Source organism: Bubalus bubalis, chromosome 9, assembly GCF_019923935.1.
Source record: "Bubalus bubalis isolate 160015118507 breed Murrah chromosome 9, NDDB_SH_1, whole genome shotgun sequence".
In the NCBI taxonomy this organism is placed as follows: domain Eukaryota; kingdom Metazoa; phylum Chordata; class Mammalia; order Artiodactyla; family Bovidae; genus Bubalus; species Bubalus bubalis.
In genome coordinates, this window is record NC_059165.1 from 73,639,942 (window position 1) to 73,660,951 (window position 21,010).

Sequence of the window (21,010 nt, forward strand, 5' to 3'; positions counted from 1 at the left end):
CAGGGGGCCTCAGAGGAGACTGACCCTGGTGGCATCTTGATCTCAGATTTCTAGCCCCAAGAGTTGTGAGGAAGTAAGTTTCTGTTGTTTGAGCCACTTCATCTGCAGTACAGTTTTATAGCAGCCCTAGAACACTAAAGGAAACAGGGGCAAACTTTATTTTCTTAGGCTTCAAACCACTGCAGTTGGTGACTGCAGTCATGAAATTTAAAGACACTTGCTCCTGGGAAGAAAAGCTATGACAAACCTAGACAGCATATCAAAAAGCAGAGACATTACTTTGCCAACCAAGGTCTGTCTAGTCAAAGCTGTGGTTTTTGCAGTGGTCATGTATGGATGTGAGAGTTGGACTGTGAAGAAGGCTGAGCGCCGAAGAATTGATGCTTTTGAACTGTGGTGTTGGAGAAGACTCTTGAGAGTCCCTTGGACTGCAAGGAGATCCAACCAGTCCATCCTAAAGGAAATCAGTCCTGAATATTCATTGGAAGGACTGATGCTGAAGCTAAAGCTTCAATGCTTTGGCCACCTAATGAGAAGAGCCGACTCATTGGAAAAGACCCTGATGCTGGGAAAGATTGAAGGCAGGAGGAGAAGGAGACAACAGAGGATGAGATGGCTGGATGGCATTACCAACTCAATGAACATGAATTTGAGCAAGCTCCGGGAGTTGAGCAAACTCCAAACAGAGGAGCCTGGCGTGCTGCAGTCCATGGGGTCGCAAAGAGTCAGACACGATTCATTGACTGAACAGCAGCAATAAGCAAACTCACACAGCCTCAAAGATGAACTTGCCCCAGGCTCAGATTTTCTGTCAACTCAGCCTACCTGGGCTGCAGACTTGTGACTGGTGAAGGCAGCCAGGGAGATTTCCCGACAGGAAGTTAGCCCATCCAGGTGTTCACATCTCCCTGACGCTGTGGCTGGAGGCACCAGCCGTGGGGGGAGCTGTCCCCTCACCCCTGCTGCGGTGCACTTCAGCCGGCTGCTCCTTTCTGGTCTGTTGGCTCCTGGAGGACGAGGTCTGCTTTCCACACCTGCTGCTGTCTTTCCCTCCTGAGTTGGCAGCAGGAAGACAAGGACTTGCCCTGGCTTCTCAGCAGCTGTGAGGCAGCTGTTTTTGCTTTGAAAGTCACCAACCTGGGAGCTCCCAGAACTGCTGCCCTCTTTAGTGGAACAGGCCCCGAAAGAGCATGTGGCAGGACGAGCGCCAGGAGAAAGTGTAGTTGTCATCCGAGGCCTTGAAACTTTTAAAGTGACTCAGCAAAGCTGTGTACCCAGAACTTTATCAATTATGCATCATAAAGATGTTGTTTAAATGCTCAACGTACTAATTAAATAGTACTTTAATTCATAGCAATATGGCGTCATTATGAACCCCACTCCACCCCTTTGCAAAATGCAGAGGCGTGCAGAATGGACACCCCTTGAGAAGCCTTGCCATTGGAGAGAAATACTCAGGGTGTATTAATGGAACACAGTACAGAGATGCTTCTTTAAGTCCGTTTTCTGTACCTGTTTTTGCCTGTTATCCTGTGATTGCAGAAATCTGCAGCCTGAAATCTCTACTCCTCCTGTCTGCTAAGTTTTTGAGTTCAAGAAGGGGGCAGCTGTTTGGCTTCTGACAGTGTGCGATGCACCTCACTAGCACTGGGCTCTGAAGGTCACAGTTGAACCTGGGACATGTATGGATGTGGCCAGCACCACCCTTCAGAGAGGCTCCACCTTTACCTCCAGAACTTGGGGTTCCTCCAGAACCTATAGCCTTGGATCGTCTCAGGATGTCCCTTGTTGCAGCCACTTGCCAGATGCATTGTTATATTGAGAGAAAATGGTTTATGAGAAATCAGAGTGACAGTAATTTAGTTTGTAACAAGGGAGAATTGAAATGCTTGCAGATAAAATTCACTTACAGTGGTTATCTCGGGAAACTTTTCAGTTTTCTGCTCCATTTTTTGGTAGTGACATTATATTCATTTTTGAAATAATAATAAAGGAGACAAAGCATCTAAATGTCTCCTCTCTACAGTTGAATCAGATGCCCCACATCGTGGCTGTGGCAGACCATCCATCCAGACTGCACAGAGTCTGGGATGACATCCAAGCCGTGTGACCCACCAACAGTCTAGCCCATCACTGGGAGTTTGATTGCCAAACAGGCTGGTGTGTTGGAGAGAGCATCCACAAGAGGGAAAATCCAGAATGTAGCCCCTGGCAAAGGAGAGGCCCTGGGCAGAGCCCACTAGGAAGCACAGCCTTGGCCGCGTGTCTTAGCCCAGCATTCTCTGCCCTTGCCTGACCCGTCTCCCCTGTTAGGTTCTGTCCTCCAAAGCCAGATGGTGTGAAAGGAGCTGGTTTCCCTGAGAACACAACAAAGTGGCCCTGTCTTTAGGGCTGGAGGGGCAGGGGCGAGAGAATAGAGCTGCAGCTTTCTGCCTGCAAAACCCACATCTCAGTGTCCCGCCAGCCGCCTCCTGGCAGTCCCCTCTCCTTCCTCCCATGGGCTTTCCATGGGAAGGAAGGAGGGTGAGGAACCAGGGAATGAACAGTCAGTATTTGTCAACCATGAGCCAACTGCTCTATGTGAATTAATCCATCTGAATTGTCACAAGGACTTGGAGAGATTGGGGTGGTAATCTATGTTTAAAAAAAAAAACAACAACTTTATTTTTGGCTGTGCTGGGTCTTCGTTGCTGCATTGGCTTTTCTCTCGTTGTAGTGAGTAGGGGCTACTCTCTAGGGGCACTGAACAGGCTTCTCATTGTGGTGGCTTCCCTTGTAGTGGAACACAGGTTCTAGGGTCTGTGGGCTTCAGTAATTATGGCACATGGGCTCAGTAGTTGCAGTTCCCAGGCTCTAGAGCAGAAGCTCAATAGTTGTGGTGCACAAGCTTAGTTGCTCTGTGGCATATCGGATCTTCCTGGACCAGGGATTGAACCTGTGTCTCCTGCACTGGCAGGTGGATTCTTTCCCACTGAGCCACAAGCCCTCTACCTTTATAAAATGAGGAAACTGGGGCTAACGACCTAAGAAATGAGTCAACTAACATCATGCAGCCAATAAGACAGATGATCAAGACTTGATTCCAGATTTTCTGACGTTGAAATTCAGGCTCCTGGCTTGACTTCTGGTGCATCCTGCAGGGTGAACAACTAGTTCCAAGACTACAAGTCTATTTTTTCCCCCAAATTTATTGCTATGGACTGAGTTTCTTTTGCCTAGCTTAGCAATATGTGTAGATTAGAGATGCAGGTACAGGGTCCATAGAATGGACAACTGGAAGCTGACCACACTAGGCTAGAAAATTGTGGATGCAATAGGTTGTGTGGCTTGGCCATCGTTCCTCCTGTGAACACTGAGTGTGGAGAATGTAGTCTCCCTGGCGCACCCCCAACTCCTCCTCTTCCACCACTGCACCCATCACTGTTCTTCATTTCGTACAAGTTTAAAAAGTGTTGAACCACAGTCAGAATAAAGTTGTGAGCAGATGAGCCTTTTATCATGTGCCCCAGTGTGAAGTCTGCATGTGAAGTGTGTACTGCTGCTGCTGCTGCTAAGTCACTTCAGTCGTGTCCGACTCTATGCCACCCCATAGACGGCAGCCCACCAGGCTCCCCCGTCCCTGGGATTCTCTAGGCAAGAACACTGGAGTGGGTTGCCATTTCCTTCTCCAAGGAAGTGTGTACTAGGATCACCTAATCACTAGGGCTCAAAATTGGGAAAGGAGTACATCAAGGCTGTATAGTGTCACCTTGCTTGTTGAATTTCTATGCAGGGTACATCATGTGAAATGCCGGGCTGGATGAAGCTCAAGCTGGAATCAAGATTGCTGGGAGAAAAATCAATAACCTCAGACATGCAGATGACACCACCCTAATGGCAGAAAGCAGAGAAGAACTAAAGAACTTCTTGATGAAGGTGAAATAGGAGAGTGAAAAAGCTGGCTTAAAACAACATTCAAAAAACTAAAATCATGGCATCTGGTCCCATCACTTCATGGCAAATAGATGGGGAAAAAATGGAAACAGTGGCAGGTTTTATTTTCCTGGGCTCCAAAATCACTGCAGATGGTGACTGCAGTCATGAAATTAAAAGACACTTGCTCCTTGGAAGAAAAGCTATGACAAATCTAGACAGCATATTAAAAAGCAGAGACATTACTTTGTTGACAAAGATCCATCTAGTCCAAGCTATGGAAAAACCAGTGGTCATGTATGGATGTGAGAGTTGTACCATAAAGACAACTGAGTGCCAAAGAATTGATGCTTTTGAACTGTGGTGTTGGAGCAGACTTTTGAGAGTCCCCTGGACTGCAAGGAGATCCAACCAGTCCATTCTAAAGGAAATAAGCCCTGAATATTCATTGGAAGGACTGATGCTAAAGCTGAAGCTCCTATACTTTGGTCACTTGATGTGAAGAGCCAACACACTGGAAAAGACCCTGATGCTGGGACAGACTGAGGGCAAGACTAGAAGGGGCAACAGAGCACGAGATGCTTTGATGGCATCACTCACTTGATGGACATGAGTTTGAGCCAACTCTGGGGAATAGTGAAGGACAGGGAAGCCTGGCGTGCTGTAGTCCATGGGGTCTCAAAGAGTCAGACACGACTGAGCGACTGAACAAGAGCAGCCACTACTGGGGCACACTTCATCATGCAATTCATTGTTCTTTCAGCAGAGTGGAGAGATTCCTATAAGCCCAGTAGCCTGGTCACTGTTCTTACGTAGCCAAATGTGACGTTTCTCTGCTCTGTGGGGAGGTGGGTGAGGGTTGAAGGCAAGAAAAACAAGACAATACTCTGAAGAAATGTGGTCCAGAGAAACAGACTCCTCTGAAGACATTAGAGCGACAACAAAGGGCAGAGTTTGCTAAATGTCTTTCCTTTCTCTGCCACCTTTATGATTTTTTGTCATTACAGTAGATCACTGAGCTATTATTTATTTTATATTTTGATGAGTCATTTGTATTTTGGCCACCTCTCAGGCAATCATATCCATCAAATTACTTTCTAGTTATATAGTTTTCTAAAATGTCCTTAAATTAGGATAATTGGAATAAAAAGTATTTGTGTGGCCTGTATAAATCATCCAAGGGCCAGACTACGGCAATCAAGGCCCAAGGGGACCAAGAACACTTTCCTATTCTGCATGGGGCTGTCTGTACTTGGGGTCCTAAGAGCTGAAATCTGCCAGCGCCCACCCCTTGCCCTAGTGTTGGAAAGGACAGTGACTACACAGGCCCTGAGTGACACTGGGGCAGTGCCTATCTGTCATGAGAGGTGTGTTTCCTGAGAACCCAGACTGCTCGGTTGTTGCAATGTGAGCAGTAGCCATGCTTCCAGAACCCCAAATTGGGATACGTGGTTTGGTCACAAGGTAGAATATATATTTTTTTGATCAGAGTGTAATTGCTTTACAATGTTGTGTTAGTTTCTGCGCTACAGCAAAGTGAATCAGCTATACATATACATATATCCCCTCCCTCTTAGACCTCCCTCCACCTGACCCTATCCCACCCCTGTAGATCAGCACAGAGCTCCGAGCTGAGATCCCTGTGCTTTAGCAGGTTCCCACCAGCTATCTGTTTTACCCTTGGTAGTGTATATGTATACATGTATGGGCTTCCCTGGTGGCTCAGAGGTAAAGAATCGCTTGAGATGCAGGAGACTGTCTGGAGTGCAGGAGATGAACCCTTCCCTGGGTTGGGAAGGTCCCCTGGAGAAGGAAATGGCTACCCACTCCAGTATTCTTGAGAATTCCATGGACGGAGGAAACTGATGGTCTACAGTCCATGGGGATCACTAAGAGTTGGGCACAACTTAACAACTAAACCATCTCACTGCTGTATTGTCAATCCTAATCTCCCAGTTCGCCTCTCGCTTCCCCTCCCCTCCTGAGTCCACGTTCTGTTCTCTGCATCTGCATCTCTATTCCTGCCCTGGAAATAGGTTCATCTGTACCATTTTTCTAGATCCCATACATATGCATTAATGTACAATATTTGTTCTTTTTTTCTGATGCACTTCCTTCTTTATGACAGACCCTTGGTCTATCCACATCACTACAAATTACCCAATTTCATTCCTTTTTGTGGCTGAGTAATATCCCATTGTATATATGAACCACATCTTCTTTATTCATTCATCTGTCGATGGACATCTAGGTTGCTTCCATGTCCTAGTTATTGTAAAAAGTGCTGCAGTGAACATTGGGGTATGTGTTTTTTTTTGAATTATGGTTTTCTCAGGGTGTATGCCCAGGAGTGGGATTGCTGGGTCATAGGGTGGTTTTATTCCTAGTTTTTAAAGGAACCTCCATCCTGTTATCCATAGTGACTGTATCAGTTTACATTCCCACCAATAGTGCAAAAGCATTCTCTTTTCTCTACACCCTCTCCAGCATTTATTAATCATAGACTTTTTGATGATGGCCATTCTAACTGATGGAGAAGGCAATGGAATTCTTGCCTGGAAAATCGCATGGACGGAGGAGCCTGGTAGGCTGAAGTCCATGGGGTCGCTAAGAGTTGGACATGACTCAGCGACATCACTTTCACTTTTCACTTGCATGCATGGGAGAAGGAAATGGCAACCCACTCCAGTGTTCTTGCCTGAAGAATCCTGGGGATGGGGGAGCCTGGTGGGCTGCCGTCTATGGGGTCACACAGAGTCGAACACGACTGAAGCGACTTAGTGGCATTCTAACTGGTATAAAGTGATACCTCACTGTAGTTTTGATTTGCATTTCTCTAATAATGAATGATGTTGAGCATCTTTTCATGTGACTCTTGGCCATCTGTGTGTCTTCTTTTGAGAAATGTCTATTTAGGTCTTCCACCCATTTTTTATTTTTTTATATTGAGCTGCATGAGCTGCTTGTATATTTTGGGATAGAATATTTTTAAATGAAACATTTCCCCAAAATATGGAGAGCGAGGTTGTTGTAGTCACAGCACTTTTGGAGTGGGGTGGGGTGGCTGCTCTCCTGCTCCTTCATGGGTCTGGTGCTTAGAGTAAAAGTGGACCCACCTGGGGGCAGCTTGTGCCCTTTGCTGCCTTGCTGGGTTTTATGAGCTGGCTTGAATGCAGCTGTACATTTTCCAGAACTTTAATCCCTTGTATCTTATTACTTGAAACCCGCAGACTCTTTCATGAGCATGCGTTGCTGTGGTCCAAACTAACTGGAGAAAGAAAGAGAGGAGAGAAGGGGGTGGCGAGGCTAGAGATTGAGAGAGAGAATGAAAGCAGGTGAATTGATGTGATATGAGGAGCAGGAGGCCCAGAACTGAGAAGGAAAATAAAGTGGAAGCCCAAGGGTCTCCTACCAGTGCCCTTTTCTGGCCCAGACAAGGTGGCCAGAAGGCAAAATAAAAGCGCTCCCGCTGGAATGGGGGTCTTTATATTTGGGCAGAGAGACCTATTCACCATGTGGTTTTCCTGCCTCAGTCACCTCAGGAAATTTTCTTTGTGTGTGTTGATTGGTTAGGGCTCTTTCTTTAAATTCTGTTAATTTTAATTTATTTATTATCTTTTTGGCTCTGCCAGGTCTTCATTGCTCCGCGGGCTTTTTTCTAGTTGCAGAGAGCAGGGGCCTCTCTCCAGCTGTGGTGCATGGGCTTCTCGTTGTGGTGGCTGCTTTTGGTGAGGAGCACAGGCTCTAGGGTGTGTGGGCTCAGTAGTCGCAGCTCCTAGACTCTAGAGCACTGGTTCAGTAGCCGTGGTGCACGGGCTTAGCTTTTCTGTGGTATGTGGGATCTTCCCAGACCAGGAATCGAACCCGTGTCTCCAGCATTGGCAAGCAGATTCTTTATCACTGAGCCACCAGGGAAACCCTGTTTAGGGCTCTTAATTGCAAGTGACACACAAACCAGCTCAAAGAGTTTTCAGCAAAACCAGAAGGTATTGATTCTTGTAGGCTACACTGCACTTCCTTGGTGGCTCTTCCCTGGTGGCTCACTCCCCTGGTGGCTCAGAGGGTAAATCATCTGCCTGCAATGTGGGAGACCTGGGTTCGACCCCCAGGTTGGGAAGATCTGCTGGAGAAGGAAATGACAACCCCCTCCAGTAATCATGCCTGGAAAATTCCACGGACAGAGGAGCCTGGTAGGCTGCAGTCTATGGGATCGCAAAGAGTCACAAACTGCTGAGCAACTTCACTTCTCGGGCTACACTGCACAGGGGTAGGGCTGGTTTTGGGTATGGCTGAGCACGAACCTCAGATAGTGTCCTCAAAACTCAATTTATTTTCCTTTCATTTTCAGTGCTATTTACCAAGTTGGCTTCTGTCTTTTTAAAATTTAATTTTTATTTTATATTGGAGTATAGTTGATTTACAGTGTTGTGTTAGTTTCAGGTATATAGCAAAGTGATTCAGTTACACATATACCCATTCTTTTTCAGATTCTTTTCCTATGTAGGTTATTAGAATGTACTGAGTAGAGTTCCCTGTGTTATGCAGTAGGTCCTTGTTGATTATCTGTTTTTGTCTTTATTTTTTGACCATGCCGTGTGGCATGCAGGATCTTAATTCCCTGACCCCCTGCATTGGAAGTGCAGAGTCTTAACCACTGGACCAGCGGGGACGTCTCAGTTATCTATATATAGTAGTAGTATGTATATATACTATGTAGTAGTATGTATATATACTATGTAGTAGTATGTATATATACCATAACATGTATGCTGCTACTGCTGTTGCTAAGTCACTTCAGTCGTGTCCGACTCTGTGTGACCCCATAGATAGCAGCCCACCAGGCTCCCCCGTCCCTGGGATTCTCCAGGCAAGAACACTGGAGTGGGTCGCCATTTCCTTCTCCAAAGCATGAGAGTGAAAAGTGAAAGTGAAGTCGCTCAGTCGTGTCTGATTCTCCACGTCCGCATGGACTTCAGCCTACCAGGCTCCTCTATCCATGGGATTTTCCAGGCAAGGGTACTAGAGTTGGGTAGTAGTATGTATATGTTAATCCCAAACTCCTAATTTACCCCTTACCTTTCCCCTTTGGGAACCATAAGTCTGTTTTTGAAGTCTGTGAATCTGTTTCTATTTTGTGAATAAGTCCATTTGCTTCATCTTGACTTTACAGAGTCCTAACCTGGCTGCAGGAGCACCGCTGCTGACGTTGTGTTTGATTTCCAGAACATACTCAGCTGCAACTCACTCCTCTTCAGCTTTTCAGTAGATCCAGGGTTGTAGGAAGGTCAAAGGCCATTTCTGCCAAACTCAGGCTTAACTGAATCGCAAAGGAGAAAAACTGAAGGGCAACAACCAGGCATTGAATTTGATTCAGAAAGATCTCTTTGGTGGTTTTTACACCTTGATGTACAAAGTAAGTTATTGATTTCCATCATTAAATTGGGACTTGGATTATCAGATTTCTGCTCAGTGTGTGAAATAGACTTTAAAAAGATAAGGAAAATATTTTTTAAAAAGATAGCCATACAACTGCCCTTTGCAGAGATTGAGACTTTTGGAAGCACTCTCTGGGCCAGACTCACTGCGGCCAAGGACGTCCTTGAAGGCACAGGTGCCCACTGAACCAGGCTGATTTTTTGGCTCCTCTCTCTGAATTATTTCCCCTTCAGACTTTCTAGTTTTGCTCCATAATGTAACTGACACCATAATCCAAAGGTATGGGTCCAAAAGGAAACCAGAGGGACTTGGTTTAGAATTTCCTGACAGAGAGAACAGAATAACTCAAACTTACTGTTAGACACTGACATTTGTTTCCTCGTAGCACCTTTAAAATAAGATCGATATTCTTCATATATCTGCTGGAGGAAGGGTCTCAGACAGCCTCCCCAGGTCACCTTGAGCCCTGAGATGATAAACAGCAGCATCCCGTCCCATCCTGGCCTGTGCTGCTCCTTCTCCACACCCCTCCTGCTCCATCCTACCTTCTGTACTTGCTGCCCTTCGCAACCACCTCCTTTTCCCTGAACTCGGGCCAAAGCTGACTTGGCTGAGACAACCACAGCTCTGCTGCCTGTTTACCTTGGAATAATACAAAATAAAAGCTGTGCTGACACTCTTGAGTTTCTCGAGAATTTTCAGTTTTCATGCTTTCTCATTCGAGTGCTGTAACGCTTCCACGAGGAAGGCTGAGAATATGCAAGGCTCTGGGTCATTGCTGCATCTCAGCCCAGCCCAAACACGGGCCCAAAACACCAATAATCAGGTCCTCACCACATGAGTCTGCAATCTGAGAAGTGCTCTGTGGGGCAGGCTCGCCTCTGCTCCACTTGGGATAAGCTGAGACAATTTGATGGGAAGCTGTAGGATGAATTTCTAAGATGGCTCACTCACCTGGCTGGCCAAGTGGTGCTGGCCATTCCATTGGGCTTCTCCAGGGGCTAGTTGGATTTACTCACAGCATGGTGGCTGGGTCCTGACAATGAGGATCCCAAGAGATGTAGAGTGAAATTCTGTTGTTTTTCAAAAGGTCTGGGTTCGGACTCTGGCATAGCAGAGTTTGTGCTAGATTCTGCTGGCTCAGCTGTCACAAAGCCCATATTGCGGGGGAGGCACAGAGGCCTGGACCTCTCAGTGGGAAGAGTGGCGAGGAACTGGGGGGCCATGTTTTAAAACTGCCAAGTTGAGATGAGGGAATTGAAGCCCCAAGACATCTAGTGACTTGCTGGAGGTCACTTCAGTAGACACCTTTTGGGGTGCCTGCCCAGTTTGTTACCACCTTGAGATTTGCTCTTCATCCTTGGGGTGCCCTCTGAAGCCCTGTGCATGCTAGGAAACCAGGTGCCATAGGAGTTTGATGGTCTGCATGAATAGTGCCCTCTGGAGTTTCTCAGTGCTGCTATCCTGAAGGCCCCACTGTGACTTGCTCCCAGGAATTTGGAATTGGGATGCAGACAGATGAGGACTGTAATTGGCAGACAGACCCAGAGTCCTGTCTCTGGGTCAGAGGAAGCCCAGAGCAGGAGCACCCCAATGCATGTTCAAGATAGGGGAAGTTACTTCTTTTCTCTGGGCCTCATCCTTCTGTGAATGATGCTAATGATCTGTGTTGATTCACTGCAGAAGGGAAATGTACAAACTTGGCTCCCCAAAGCACTTTCAGTGTCATATTTCCTGTTTTTTTTTTTTTTTTTTTTTTTTTTTTTAACCTGAAGTGTAATTAATTTAAAATGTTGTGTTAGTTGTGGATATGTAGCAAAGTGATTCAGTTCAGTTTAGTTCAGTTCAGTCGCTCAGTCATGTCCTATTCTTTGCGACCCCATGAATCGCAGCACGCCAGGCCTCCCTGTCTATCACCAACTCCCGGAGTTCACTCAGATTCACGTCCATCGAGTCAGTGATGCCATCCAGCCATCTCATCCTCTGTCGTCCCCTTCTCCTCCTGCCCTCAATCCCTCCCAGCATCAGAGTCTTTTCCAATGAGTCAACTCTTCGCATGAGGTGGCCAAAGGATTGGAGTTTCAGCTTTAGTATCATTCCCTCCAAAGAAATCCCAGGGCGGATCTCCTTCAGAATGGACTGGTTGGATCTCCTTGCAGTCCAAGGGACTCTCAAGAGTCTTCTCCAACACCACAGTTCAAAAGCATCAGTTCTTTAGTGCTCAGCCTTCTTCATGGTCCAACTCTCACATCCATACATGACCACAGGAAAAACCATAGCCTTGACTAGACGGACCTTTGTTGGCAGAGTAATAGCTCTGCTTTTGAATATGCTATCTAGGTTGGTCATAACTTTCCTTCCAAGGAGTAAGCCTCTTTTAATTTCATGGCTGCAGTCACCATCTGTAGTGATTTTGAAGCCCAAAAAAATAAAGTCTGACACTGTTTCCATTGTTTCCCCATGTATTTCCCATGAAGTGATGGGACCAGATGCCATGATCTTCATTTTCTGAATGTTGAGCTTTAAGCCAACTTTTTCACTCTCCTCTTTCACTTTCATCAAGAGGCTCGTTAGTTCCTCTTCACTTTCTGCCATGAGGGTGGTGTCATCTGCATATCTGAGGTTATTGATATTTCTCCCGGCAATCTTGATTCCAGCTTGTGCTTCTTCCAGCCCAGTGTTTCTCATGATGTACTCTGCATATAAGTTAAATAAGCAGGGTGACAATATACAGCCTCGACATACTCCTTTTCCTATTTGGAACCAGTCTGTTGTTCCATGTCCAGTTCTCACTGTTGCTGACCTGCATCCTCAAGAGGCAGGTCAGGTGGTCTGGTGTTCCTATCTCTTTCAGAATTTTCCACAGTTTATTGTGATCCACACAGTCAAAGGCTTTGGCATAGTCAATAAAGCAGAAATAGATGTTTTTCTGGAACTCTCTTGCTTTTTCCATGATCCAGCAGATGTTGGCAATTTGATCTCTGGTTCCTCTGCCTTTTCTAAAACCAGCTTGAACATCTGTAAGTTCACGGTTCACATATTGCTGAAGCCTGGCTTGGAGAGTTTTGAGCATTACTTTACTAGCGTGTGAGATGAGTGCAATTGTGCAGTAGTTTGAGCATTCTTTGGCATTGCCTTTCTTTGGGATTGGAATGAAAACTGACCCTTTCCAGTCCTGTGGCCACTGCTGAGTTTTCCAAATTTGCTGGCATATTGAGTGCAGCACTTTCACAGCATCATCTTTCAGGATTTGAAGTAGCTCCACTGGAATTCCATCACCTCCACTAGCTTTGTTCATAGTGATGCTTTCTAAGGCCCACTTGACTTCACATTCCAGGATGTCTGGCTCTAGGTGAGTGATCACATCATCGTAATTATCTGGGTCGTGAAGATCTTTTTTGTACAGTTCTTCTGTGTATTCTTGCCACCTCTTGTTAATATCTTCTGCTTCTGTTAGGTCTATACCATTTCTGTCCTTTATCGAGCCCATCTTTGCATGAAATGTTCCCTTGGTATCTCTAATTTTCTTGAAGAGATCTCTAGTCTTTCCCATTCTGTTGTTTTCCTCTATTTCTTTGCATTGATCACTGAGGAAGGCTTTCTTATCTCTCCTTGCTATTCTTTGGAACTCTGCATTCAGATGCTTATATCTGCTTTTCTCCTTTGCTTTTCACTTCTCTTCTTTTCACAGCTATTTGTAAGGCCTCCCCAGACAGCCATTTTGCTTTTTTGCATTTCATTTCCATGGGGATGGTCTTGATCCCTGTCTCCTGTACAATGTCACAAACCTCCATCCATAGTTCATCAGGCACTCTATCTATCAGATCTAGGCCCTTAAATCTATTTCTCACTTCCACTGTATAATCATAAGGGATTTGATTTAGGTCATACCTGAATGGTCTAGTGGTTTTCCCTACTTCCTTCAATTTAAGTCTGAATTTGGCAATAAGGAGTTCATGGTCTGAGCCACAGTCACTTAAATTATGTCCAATTCTTTGCAACCCCATGAACTGTAGCCCGCCTCTGTAGGCTCCTCTGTTCATGGCATTTCCCAGAGAAGAATACTGGAGTGGGTTGCCATTTCCTTCTCCAGGGGATCTTCCCAGATCAGGGATCAAACCCGCATCTCCTGTATTGCAGGTGGATTTTTTACCACTGTGCCACCAGGGAAGCCCATATATATATACATACAACATATATGTGTATATATATTCTTTTTCATTATTGGTTATTGTAAGATATTGAATATAGTCCTCTGTGCTATACAGTAGGACTTTGTTGGTTATCTGTTTTGTATATAATACTGTGTGTGTGTTAATCCCAAACTCTTCTTTATCTCTGCTCCCTCATCTCCTTTGGTAACCATGAATTTGTTTTCTAAATCTGTGAATCTATTTCTGTTTTGTAAATAAGTTCCTTTGTATTATTTTTTTAGATTCCACATATAATTTGTCTCATATATCTCTGTCTGACTTACTTCACTTACTATTATAATCTTTAGTCCATCCATATTGCTGCAAATGGCATAATTTCATTCGTTTTTGTGACTGTGTAATGTTTCATTGTACATATATATATATATATATACACACACACTACATCTTTATTCATTCATCTGTCTATGGACACTTAGGTTGCTTCTGTGTCCTGACTGTTGGAAATAGTGCTGCTATGAACATTGGGGTGCATGAGTCTTTTTGAATGAGAGTTTTGCTTGGATATATGCCTAGCAGTGGGGTTATTAGATCATATGGCAGCTCTAGTTCTGGTTTTTTAAGGAGCCTCCATACCGCTCTCCGTAGTGGCTGCACTGACTTAGATTCCCATAAACAGTGTCGTTTCCTGGAATTTTGATTCTCATCTTAGCATTGCCGGAAGACTGAGAATAGGGTAGGTAAGGAGTGGCTCTTTCTGTGATTGACTCAACTACATGAAGTCACAGATTCTCTGCTTTAGAGTGGAAAGACTGAGGCTGAGATTCCAAGAGCACTGAGGTGCCCCAGGCAGTGGGGCAATGGTACGTTCCTGTGGGGCCTGTCTTACCAGCAGGCCTGGCCTCCAGGTCTGCTGTGTGGACTAGAAGAGATCATGCCTGGAGAGCAGCTTATCACCCATGAGACACTTCATGACATTGTTTTTAGTACCATCATCATATAACAGTGGTTCTCAGTTGGGGTGAATTTACCCCCAGGGATCAGTTGGCAGTGTCTGAGACAGTTTCGGTGGTCACAAGTGGGGAAGGAGTATGCTATTGGCATCTAGTAGGTGGAGGCCAGAGATGCGGCCCCCCTTTTCCCCAATAAAAAATTATCCAACCCAAAGTGTCTACAGTACCCAAGGTTGAGAAGTCCTGCTATATCCAGTGGCCCAAGGGAAAATTTGAATTTATAATCTACATTGAGTCAAAGTTTAGGTTATGGCTTGAGTTTTTAACATTGGGCTTTTTTTTTTTTTTTTCTGGGTTATGACTCAGGTAACAGGTGAAATCTCCCTGCTACTTATTCATTTCATGAAGTTAATTCAAATTTCAAGTCCATACCTCCTTGCCTAAGATATCTGCAAACTCCCATGTTCATGCTTCTGATCACCTTCCATAACCACATGTGGTGTCTGTTCTGTTCCATATCAGCTCATGTGTGAAACTCACCTTCTGTGTCAATTTCCATTCAAGTGTGAGCATGCACACACACCCTATGTGCACTAGACAGTTTATATGTGTGTGCAGTACAGTATTGTGTGTGTGTGTGTGTTTCAGAGGGGACAGGATGGACTAGGAGATTTTCAATGGGGTATTATTCCTGTTCTTAAGTTTCTTACCTGCCATGCTCATGGGTCACATGGAAACAAAAGAGTTGCAGCAATGGGTGTATGAAGAGTAGAGAGCGAGATATAATAACTGGTGGCTATGAGAGAGTGATCGGAGAAGGCAATGGCACCCCACTCTACTACTCTGGCCTGGGAAATCCCATGGATGGAGGAGCCTGGTGGGCTGCAGTCCATGGGGTCGCTAAGAGTTGGACATGACTGAGCGACTTCACTTTCACTTTTCACTTTCATGCATTGGAGAAGGAAATGGCAACCCACTCCGGTGTTCTTGCCTGGAGAATCCCAGGGACGGCGGAGCCTGGTGGGCTGCCGTCTATGGGGTCACACAGAGTCAGACACAACTGAAGCAACTTAGCAGCAGTAGCAGCAGCATGAGACAGTGATATTTTAAAAATGGAATGTTCTGTGAATGAAAAAGCCAAGGGAAGTATTTCTCAAACTTTTTTGACCATAACTCTCAGGAAAAAAAATCTGACACCACAGTTCTGTATGCCTATCAAGTATGTATAATTCAAGCAAAAGTTTCTTGAGATATGCCCTTATTACATGCAATGATCTTGGATGTTTTCTTTTCCATTTTGTAAAAATGCTGCTGCTGCTGCTGCTGCGTCACTTCAGTCGTGTCCGACTCTGTGCAACCCCATAGATAGCAGCCCACCAGGTTCCCCCATCCCTGGGATTCTCCAGGCAAGAACACTGGAGTGGGTTGCCATTTCCTTCTCCAGTAAAAATGCTACAGCTCACTAAATTGCCTTCATGACTCACCATTGGCTCTGATCGGCAGTTTGAAAATGTGGTGAGGGTGATGCCCTAGATTTAAAGCCTGAGTAATGGAGATGGATGGATGTGGGGAAGAGTAAGGCTGCTAGTGTTGACAGAGTTGGGAGCTGCAAAGCTCGGGTACTATGTGGTCTTCACAGTTGTACCCAAGTTATCCAGGAGAATGGTGGGACTTGTGGATCAGGGAAGGTTGTAACACATGAGCCCAAGTCATCAGTAAATATGGAAGAACCATCAGAATGTCATTCAATGTTTAAAAGGACAAGAGTGAGAAAGCAGGTTGGAAAAAAGCCTCAGAGGTAGTGTTTCTCTTTGAATGGTAGCATATTCACCTAGTCATGTCTGACTCTTTGCGACCCCATGAACTATAGCCCACCAGTCTCCTCTGTCCATGGAATTCTCCAGGCAAGAATGCTGGAGTGGGTAGCTGTCCCCTTCTCCAGGGGATCTTCCCCACCCTGGGATCAAACCAGAGTTTCCTACATTGCAGGCAGATTCTTCACTGTCTGAGACATCAGGGAAGCCCACTGGCGGTTTAGACGAACTGTAAACATCCTTCCAGTCACCAGCACCTGCACAGGTAGATAATCTTTGTTGATGGATTAATTTTTTTGGCAAATATTTATTCAGCACCAACTAACTTACCACCAGATCCTTGCACTTCTGTGATCTGCTTTGTTCTCCCTAAGAGCATCCTAGAGACTTGCAGCTACACCTGTGAATGCTGTCTGATAACGTTATCCTGTTCCTCCTATACTATCTTCTGTATTAACACGTGAGTCAAATGTAAGAAAGCAATTAGAACATGTAAAAGTCTGAACTTGTAACTTGAAAATAACTCCTGACCCCTTTATAGCATAGAATTTAGGGCAAGATTGTATGACTCATACAGTCTAGGACTAACTTCAATGCCTGCAAGAGTGTTAGAATGAGCAAGCAGTGAATCTGCAGTCTAAATGATGAAAGACTCAGCCACTGGACTCCAATTATTACTTCAAACACAATGTTCCTGCTTCAGGCTCTTTGGGAGAAGCCTGGGTTTGAAAAGATCACCGTTTATTTACCTCTTTCCTTGCTCAGCATCCATCTGTGGTCCTGCAAGAGTAAGACAGAGGTTGCTGTCTCCAGCTCTCTAGCCCTTGGCAGAATCTGGGGTCTATTGGACCCATGTGTGAATCCAGGCTCAGTTGCTCACCAGTGTTCCCATCTAGATGTCAGTCTTCTATTTATAATATAGGCTTCTTATGCCTGAAACACGTAGGACAATACCTGGCACAAAATAGATCTCTAAAAATATTATTTCTTTTGCCATCCTTCCTTTTACCCTCCCTCCTTATGGTAGCTGGCTTCTCAGTTCTTCACCCCTTACTGTGTGCCATTTCCCATGTTCCTTCTATGAGAGGCAGAATATATTTTTCTGCCCTACTGATCCTGGGCTTGCCCTAGTTAGTTTTATCTTGGCCATGCGACTTGCTATGGCTGTTGGCATATAAGCAGACATGATGTAAGTGGAGGCTTGAAATGTGTTTTCATGGTTGAGCTTGCACTCCCACTTTTTTTTTTTTTTTTAACCATGAGAACAACATGTCTCAAAAAGCTGCTGGGCCAAGGAGGGTGGAAAACCTGTGGCGAGACCTGGACCCAGTCTGCAGGTTGGTGTAAAGTCCAGCTGAACCCAGGCTGATCTTCAGGGGGAGAAATACATGCTTCTGGTCATAGGCCTGTGAGTTAATGCAACATTATTGTAGCAATAGCTAACTGATAACTCCCTTATAAATTTCGTCATCCGTAATACATGTTTCATATATCCAGTAACAGAGAGAGAAACTTTTCCAGGGAAGCAGTAGAACAAAGTGAATCACTGGTGTATAAAAGGGACTAACGGTCGAGTGGTGTCAGTGGCTAAGACTCCACATTCCCAGCGTCAGGGTCCTGGGTTAGATCCCTGGTCAGGAAACTAGATCCCATATGCCACAACTAAGAGTTCACATGCTGCAACTGAAGAGGCCGAGTACCTCAGCTAAGACCCAGCACAGCCAAATAAGTAAATAAAAATAATCAAAGGGACTAGAGCTTAATTTTTCTGCTGAGCCTGAGAAACATGTTGTAGTGTCACATACTGCAACTTCCCCTCCATCTGTGTCTGTGGGTAGGGGATTTCATATCAAGATGAAACTGGAGATGGCTCCGTTTTCTTGAAGATAATAGTGCCAGGATTATTTTTCTCTGAGACTAGACCCAAACTATTATTAATTGAAAAAAAAATAAGCATACTTTACATGAAGCTATATTTTATTGACTTCAGGAGAAAGCAGATTCTTACTGGGTGAAGTTGTCTGCTCCTAGGTAGTCATAAGGTGACCTGAGCCATCATGGTGGAAACTAAAGGAGGTTCCTGTTGTACCGGAGACAGAGTCCTTTTCTGTCCACTCTGCAGCCTCTGAAAGCAGAGGAAAAGGGGCACCACCTCACATAACTCCTGGAGGCCTGCAGACTTGTCTCCCATGAGGAAAGTGAAAGTGTTAGTCACTCAGTTGTGTCCAACTCTTTGTGACCCCATGGACTGTAGCCCACTAGGGATTCTCCAGGCAAGAATACTGGAGTGGGTTGCCATTCCCTTCTCCAGGGGATCTTCCCAACCCAGGGATTGAACCCAGTTCTCCTACCTGTGGGCACATTCTTTACCAGCTGAGCTACCAGGGAAGTCCAAGAATACTGGAATGGGTAGACTATCCTTTCCCCAGGGGATCTTCCCCACCCAGGAATTGAATCAGGGTCTCCTGCATTGCAGGCAGATTCTTTACCAGCTGAGCTACCGGGGAAGGCCATGGGGAAAGTGGACTCCAAACAGATAGAGGCAGGGGATGGGAAGCAGCAGGGCTCAGAGAAGGGCTGTAGGAGAAGAGGGATGGAGGCTCCTGGGGACAGGGGCCCTACTTGGGCCCCCCAGAGCAGGGAGCATTAGGGAGCCGGTGGGTGGGTGAGGACTAGAATCCCAGGTGTGCCCCACTCACCGAGCCAGCAATCAGGCACGAACCATTGTCTGCCTGGTGCACCATCAAGACAGAAGGAGGGAACTTCCTTATTTTTCTGATTCTCACGGGAGCACAGCATAAACTGGCAGCTGTTCTGGATAAGAACAAAGCACCGCTTCTGTGGGACTGTCCGTGGGGGACATCCTCTGAAGACCTAAACTCTGAGGTCTGTTCTCCCAGCCCCAAGTGTGTCTGGGACAAGGAACCATGCTAGTTAAATAAAGCCGCTTCTTCCTGTCTGTTCACTGAGTCTGCTGTAGGCTACCTTTCTTTCAGTAAAGTGTCCTGCTGAGTTCAGAGTGAGCTCCTGCTGAGGAAGATGGGTGCGGTGCCCCTTCCAGGGAGGAAGCACCTGTTTCCTGGTTACCTGGTAGTGCCCGGCCCTTCTGCATTGGCCTCTAATTCCTTTGGCCCCAGGGACAATCATGCGTATTTCTCTGCTTGCCCACAGTCCCCATGAAGTACTGAGGGACATCTCCCTGTGACATAGAAAGAAGGGTGGGTCCTGCTACACCCTGCTTACCATTCTCTTCTATTTCTTCTGTGCAGAGAACTCCCACTGATGGGTTTCCTTTTTTCATTGCTCTTTCCTCTGTTTGTATCCCACTGGGGATAGAGCCAGGTTTCGTGGGGGTCTGTGCTTACATGATGTGAAGGGCCTACTTTATGGGAAAAAAAAAAAGTGGAAAAGAACATTGTGGGATTGGGTGTAGAAGTGGAGTTTTACTTATATGAGACTGGAAGGGGCTGGTGTAAGGACCTGATCCTGAAGTTGGGGTGTTCTTTGCTTCCTGGGAGTCTGTCTCTGAGCACAGCTGATTTAATTTCTCCCCCTTTGGTCTAGGAGGATGGGAGCCAGGAGCCAGAGCCTCCTCGGGGGCGGTGAGGGGGGGAGTTGCTTCCTCCTGGGCTCCCTGTGGGGATGTCCTCCAGTTTAAGCTGGGCCTGCACTGCTGGCAAGGATGCCCCGAAAACACAGCTGCCCGCCATGTCCTGGGGTGTCATCCTCAGGAGGGCTCCAGCAAGGGCCCAGCCAGGCTTTGAGGGCAGAGTCATCCCCCCCGACCAGAAAACAAGTGGGATCCTCATGCCAAGGTCTTGGCACATGTCAAATGTCACCCCCAGCCCTTTGATCATCCCCTTAATGGAACCTGCTGGTGGAGAGGCTAGGCTACACCAGAAACATCCACTGGCATTTTCTCTTTTCTCAAGGAACGCACCCAGCCTCTCCTGAGGCCACTTTGTCTGAAATAGTCTCTTCCAAGGCTTCCTTTTCTTAAAATGTCCACAGTTGACCATTCCTTCAGGTAAGAAATGGGATTAGGGCTTTGTGCCTTGCAAACGAATCTAAGAGAGAATAAAAAAGCTGAGGTGTGGCCTGACTTTTCCTGGGTAATTATTCAGAATGGAGGAAGGACAAGAAAGGAAACAGGGCAGGCGTAGAGCTCTGGATAGCCAGCGCACAGAGCCCTGCTTTTGGGTCCGCCGGTTCCAGCTGTTGAGTTATCCTTAGGTCACTTCTGCCAAGGAAAGCCAGATTGGCCTGGTATGGTCCCGTGTGCACCTCTTGTTCCTGACAGATTGGGTCATCCTGAGCGAACGTCTTGTTAAGATAGCACACAATGGGGAGATGAGGTTCTGCAAAGGGAAGCTGAGAGCATGGGGGAGGGGTGCAGAGCAGCACAGGCACTAAAGGTGTGCTCTAGGGTGGAAACAGCTTCTTCTGCAGTCTGCCATCGGAAGGAGCTTTTGCAGCAGCACCATTCCACCATTAGATGAATTAGAGTTCAGGGTGTAAGGAGGTGGGACACAGAGTATTTTGATGGAAGGCTGGGCTTCAGGAAAGATCTGGAACATGGAAACTGATAAGAGTCAAATCTGGGTAAAGGATTCAAGAGGAAAAGAAGACCCTGAGCCCTGGAGAGTGTGGGGTCAGTGCTGAATGAGATGAGGTTGCTAAAAGGAGGATGGGTCCTAACCAGAAACTATATTGAGTTCACCAGTTTGGGGAGAACTCTTTA